Genomic DNA, 6,236 nt, shown 5'->3' on the forward strand with positions numbered 1-6,236 from the left:
TGCTCATGGATGGAGGCAGCAACATCAATATCCTCTATTATGAGACCTTCCGTCGTATGGGGTTAACAGATAAAAATCTTAAGCAGTCCAATACTGTTTTCCACGGCGTGGTTCCTGGTAAGTCAGCATACCCAGTAGGCAAGATCTAGCTGGAGGTATCCTTTGGAGATGAGTATGATTCCAGAGCCGAGAAGTTAACTTTTGAGGTGGTCAAGATCAGGAGCCCGTATCATGCTCTGCTTGGGCGACCGGCTTACGCCAAGTTTATGGCATGACCGTGTTATGTTTATCTGTAGCTGAAGATGCCGGGTCATAAAGGGACCATTACGATTCATGGCAGTCGAAAGGTGGCTTTGGAGTGCGAGGAAGGCGACGCTGCTTATGCTGAGTCGGTCTGTGCTGCGGAAGAGTTAAAGTACTATAAAGACAATGTTGACCCGGCAGACATGACATCCTTGAAGAAGCCAACCATAGAGCGTGAGCCGGAGATGAAGTTTAAATTGGCTGAGGACACCAAGATGGTTGATTTCGTTCCTGGCGATTCATCTAAGCAGTTCAGTATCAGTGCCAATCTGGATCCCAAATAGGAAAGCACGCTCATCGAGTTCATCTATGAGAATCGGGACATCTTTGCATGGAAGACTTCCGACATGCCGGGTGTACCGAGAGAACTCACTGAGCACACTCTTAATATTGATCCTAAGTATAAGCTGGTCAAGCAGTTTCTTGGGCAGTTCAATGAGGAGAGGCGCAAGGCCGTTGGTGAGGAGGTGGCCCGGCTCTTGGCGGCCGGGTTCATTATTGAGCTATTCCATCCTGAATGGTTGGCTAACCTGGTGCTAGTGCTCAAGAAGAATGGCACTTGGCGTATGTGTGTGGACTACACGGACTTGAACAAAGCTTGTCCAGCTGATCCCTTTGCTCTCCCGCGTATTGATCAAATTATTGATGCTACGGCGGGATGTGAGCATGTGAGTTTTTTGGATGCTTATTCTGGATATCATCAGATCAAGATGGCGGTTAAGGACTAGGAGAAGACGGTGTTCATTACTCCTTTTGGAGCATTCTGCTATGTTTCTATGCCTTTTGGGCTTAAGAGTGCCCAAGCGACTTATCAGTGTCGCGTGCAGAATTGCCTTCATACTCAGATTGGCCGTAATGTGCATGCTTATGTGGATGATATTGTGGTGAAGTCCAGAGAGAAGGAAACACTGATAGATGATCTCAAGGAGACCTTTGATAACCTTCAAATGTACAACATGATGCTTAATCCGACAAAGTGCATCTTTGGTGTGCCGGCAGGCAAACTTTTGGGCTTTCTGATTTCTAACAGAGGCATTGAGGCTAACCCAGAGAAGATCAAGGCTATCACATCTTTGGCAAAATCCAAGTGAATCAATGATGTTCAGCGATTGGCGGGTCGTATTGCTGCTTTAAGCCGGTTCATAAGCCCGTTAGGTGAGAAGGCCATACCACTGTATCAGATGTTGAAGAAGACAGATGAATTTGTCTGGAGTGATGCTGTTAACATTGCCTTTGAGGATTTGAAGAGACAATTGGCTGAGCTGCCGGTCCTTGCTGCTCCCATTGATAAAGAGTCATTGTTGTTATATGCGGCTGCTAATGCACGCGCTGTCAGTGTGGCTATTGTGGTGGAGCGTAAGGAGTCTGGTAAGGAATATCCGGTTCAACGGCCGGTTTACTACATCAGTGAGGTGCTTATTGAGTCCAAACAGAGGTATCCACATTGGCTGAAGCTTGTTTATGGGGTATTTATGGCCAGCCGGAAGCTTAAGTAGTATTTCCTGGGTCATCCTATCACTATGGTCAGTTCTGCTCCTTTGGGGGATATCATTCAGAACAGAGAGGCTACAGGACGAGTCGCCAAGTGGGCCATTGAGCTTGGGCCTCCTGGTTTCAAATATGTGCCTCGCACTGCCATCAAGTCTCAAGCACTGGTGGATTTCGTCAATGATTGGACAGAGTTGCAGGCGCCCGAGGAGAAGCCAGATAACACATACTGGACAATTCACTTTGATGGATCCAGGCAATTGGAAGGCTCGGGGCTGGAGTTGTTTTGGCTTCCCCTCGAGGTGACAAATTTTGTTATGTGCTAAGGTTGATGTTTCCCTATACTAACAATGCAGCTGAGTAAGAGGCCTTGCTCCATGGTCTTCGGATGGCTAAAGAGATGAACTTAAGCCGGGTAAGGTGCTTCGGCGACTCAGATTTGGTAGCTCAACAAGTCTCAGGCAAGTGGGATTCTAAAGATCCTCTCATGGCGGCTTATCGCCGTGAGGTTGATGCTGTGGCTGGACACTTCAAGGGTTATCAAGTGGAGCACATCGATCGCATGAAGAATGAGGCGGCTAATGCTCTAAGCCGGCTTGGATCTCAGCGTAAACCGGTACCCCGAAATACCTTCTTGGATGTTTTGCATAATCCTTCTGTCAAGTTACCTACAGAGGAAGACTTGGCTGTGCCTGACCCGAAAGTGCAGTTGGTGGCGGCTCTTCATGTCATCCCAGATTGGACAATGCCATACTTGGCTTACATGACCCGGGGAGAATTGCCTGAGGATGAAACCTTGGCTCGACAGATAACCCGGTGGTCTAAGTCAATAACGATTACCAGTGGCGAGTTACATCATCGCAGTGTCACTGGGGCGTTTCAACGTTGTGTATCTCCTGAAGAAGGTCAAGAGATTCTTCATGAGATTCATGAAGGGGATTGCAGCCATCACGCCAGTTCAAAGTCCCTGGTGGCCAAAGCTTTCCGTCACGGATTTTATTGGCTCACGGCTCATGCTGATGCTGAGGATCTGGTCAGTAAATGTGACGGGTGTCAGAAATTTTCACAGCGAGCTCATGTGCTGGCTCAAGAATTGAGGATGATACCAATTACTTGGCCGTTTGCTGTGTGGGGGCTTGACATGGTTGGGCCTTTCAAAAGATCCAAGGACAAAAAGACTCACCTTTTGGTGGCAGTGGATAAATTCACAAAGTGGGTGGAAGCAGAGCTGGTCAGTAAGTGTGATGCGGTGACGGCGGTTCAATTCATGAAAAAGGTGATTTTCCATTTTGGCTTCCCCCATAGCATCATAACTGATAATGGCACTAACTTGTCCAAGGGAGATATGGAGGAGTTCTGTCAACGTGAGCATATCCGGCTTGATGTCTCATCAGTATCTCACCCCCAATCCAATGGTCAAGCAGAAAGAGCCAATCAGGAGATTTTAAAGGGTATCAAGCCCCGACTTTTAGTTCCTTTGCAACGAACGCCGGGTTGTTGGGTGGAGGAGTTACCATCAGTGTTATGGAGCATCAATACTACCCCCAACAGATCTACATGTTATACCCCTTTCTTCATGGTTTATGGAGCAGAGGCGGTTCTTCCTAGTGACATCCGCCATGACTCCCCCCGAGTGGCAGCTTACATGGAAGCTAACAATGAGCAAGCACGTCGGGAGGCACTTGACCTGTTGGATGAAAAGCGTGACTTGGCAGCAGCCCGCTCGGTGATTTACCAACAGGACCTGCGGTGTTATCACAGCCGTCGGGTTAAATCCAGATCCTTTCAAGAAGGCGACTTGGTGCTCTGGCTCATCCAGGATCAGACTAATGCACGCAAGTTATCCCCACCTTGGGAAAGGCCCTTTGTGGCCAACAAGAATTTAAATAACGGGTCATACTACCTTATCGATATTCGAGAGCACAAAGACTCACGTGAGGTACCGACAGCTATGTTCTCTTTGGTTCGAATACAACCTATGTTCTCTTTGGTTCCTCCGACTTACGTGAGTCTTTGTGCTCTCGAATATCAGTAAGGTAGTATGACCCGTTATTTAAATTCTTGCTGACCACAAAGGGCCCTTCCCAAGGTGGGGATAACTTGTGTGCATTAGTCTGATCTTGGATGAGCCAGAGCACCAAGTCGCCTTCTTGAAAGGATCTGGATTTAACCCGGCGGCTGTGATAACGCCGCAGGTCCTGTTGGTAAATCACCGAGCGGGCTGCTGCCAAGTCACGCTTTTCATCCAACAGGTCAAGTGCCTCCCGACGTGCTTGCTCATTGTTAGCTTCCATGTAAGCTGCCACTCGGGGGGAGTCAAGGCGGATGTCACTAGGAAGAACTGCCTCTGCTCCATAAACCATGAAGAAAGGGGTATAACCCGTAGATCTGTTGGGGGTAGTATTGATGCTCCATAACACTGATGGTAACTCCTCCACCCAACAACCCGGCATTCGTTGCAAAGGAACTAAAAGCCGGGGCTTGATATTCGAGAGGTTAAGACCCGCCGACCGTGGAATATAGCTCATCTTCGGCCTTACTACACTTGAGCCACCGGCTCTCATGATTTACATATCTTGGTGATGTATATATTATGAATAATGAAGCAGGACCTCTGTCCTTTTCATCCCCAAAGATCATATGTCTTCACTGTCGTTCTTTCAAAAAGACCATTGGGGGCTGATCGTATTCGGATCTAGCTTAACCCCTTTGGCACAGCTTCCTGATCGTATTTGAATCATAGCTGTTCAAACAAACTTGATCACTTGGGGGCTGGATCGTATTCGAATCATAGCTTAACCCCTTTTTGGTCCGACTCAGATCATATTCGAATCAGAGTAGTTAAATATTCTCAAGGTCACTTGGGGGCTTCCTGTTCAAACATAGGTCGTATTCGAACCAAAGAGAACATAGCTGTCGGTACCCACTTGATCGGCACAATGCCAAAACTCACTTGGGGGCTTCTTGATCGTATTCGAATCATAGCTTAACCTCTTTTGGGTCCAACCCAGATCGTATTCGAATCAGAGTCGTTAAATATTCCTAAGGTCACTTGGGGGCTTCCTGTTCAAACATAGGTCGTATTCGAACCAAAGAGAACATAGCTGTCGGTACCCTCTTGATCAGCGCAATGCCAAAGCCACTGGGGGCTACATGGTCGTATTCGAACCCTAGCTTAACCCCTTTGGGATGGTTTACTGATCGTATTCGAATCAGAAGCCTTAAGTTTGTCTTTTTATTCTTTTTTGCTTAAGTCTTCTTTGAAAGCCTTCTTTGAATTTGTCTCAAGACCTTTTCGGTGTTTATGATTTAAGACATATGAGGTTTTTGATTGAACCGGTTAACTTTGAAGCAATCAGTTGTCCGGCGTGTGACAAATTCCAAGAGAAGGTCATGGTTTATAAACTTAGTCATCACCCTTACTGTCCAGGTCATTTAAACCGATAGTAAAAATTTGATATCTCAGGTATGATGTTATCATAGTAATATTACAAAGTTCTGATCAGAATTGTTTATAACCTATATTTCACATTTATAAATATGTGGGATAATTATGACCCGCCCTGCGGTGAGCCGCCGAGGGTCTCTGTGATCTACCTCTCTGTGCAGGACTGATTACAGGATTTCTTATGCACAAAGGAAATAGAAAAGCATAAGACGGAGTAAATATATGATGGTGATTTAAACAGTGTTAAGGCATCAAAAACGTGCATGAAGGCATGACACAACAAAGTCGTCTCTATTCCTGTTACATGACTCCCCGATTCAAAATGATTAAGCATTGTTTTTTAAGCAAGGCTACAAACGTGAGCCGCCCAACAGATTAGTTCTCTTGGTTGCCTAAAGCTTCCGGATCAACCCTTTCCACTTCTTCGTCCTGCTCCTAGGCTTGGAAGGTTGATGACGACTAGTCAATGCCACTCAAAGCTTTAAATTCAGCTTCGTCATCAACTAGCCCGGCCGGGTCAATCTCAGGAGCGAAGGTATGCTTACGAGTTGTTGGAATCAGGCTTGTCAGGGTATATTGTGGTTTTGGGATTCTCTGGTTCTCTGCATCATAACCCGCCTGGTACTTGGAGAGGTCTGCTTCTTCAGCAATTATGATAGCCACAGGGCGTATTGCCTTCACACAGGCAGCAAAATCTTCTTGTTCAAAGGGCGCACCGTGTTCTTTGTGGCTCGGATACCCAATGGCAATGTCAGCCGGGTCTAGTTCCGGAAGCCAAGCCTTGGCCCGGCTCAATGCAGTTGCAGCACCAGATCTCGCAAACGCCCACTTCAGCTCAGTAATCCGTTGGGGGCAACACACAAGGCTTCCTTAGCACATCCGCCAAAAGTGTAGGAACTTCATTGGACAGAGCCACGGTGGCTAAGGCGCGCTGAGACCCGGTGTAGAGTTGCTCCACCAGGGTATAATCCACCTTCAGCTTTATCAAAGAGTCCTA

This window comes from Triticum dicoccoides, chromosome 4B, assembly GCF_002162155.2.
Source record: "Triticum dicoccoides isolate Atlit2015 ecotype Zavitan chromosome 4B, WEW_v2.0, whole genome shotgun sequence".
Lineage (NCBI taxonomy): Eukaryota > Viridiplantae > Streptophyta > Magnoliopsida > Poales > Poaceae > Triticum > Triticum dicoccoides.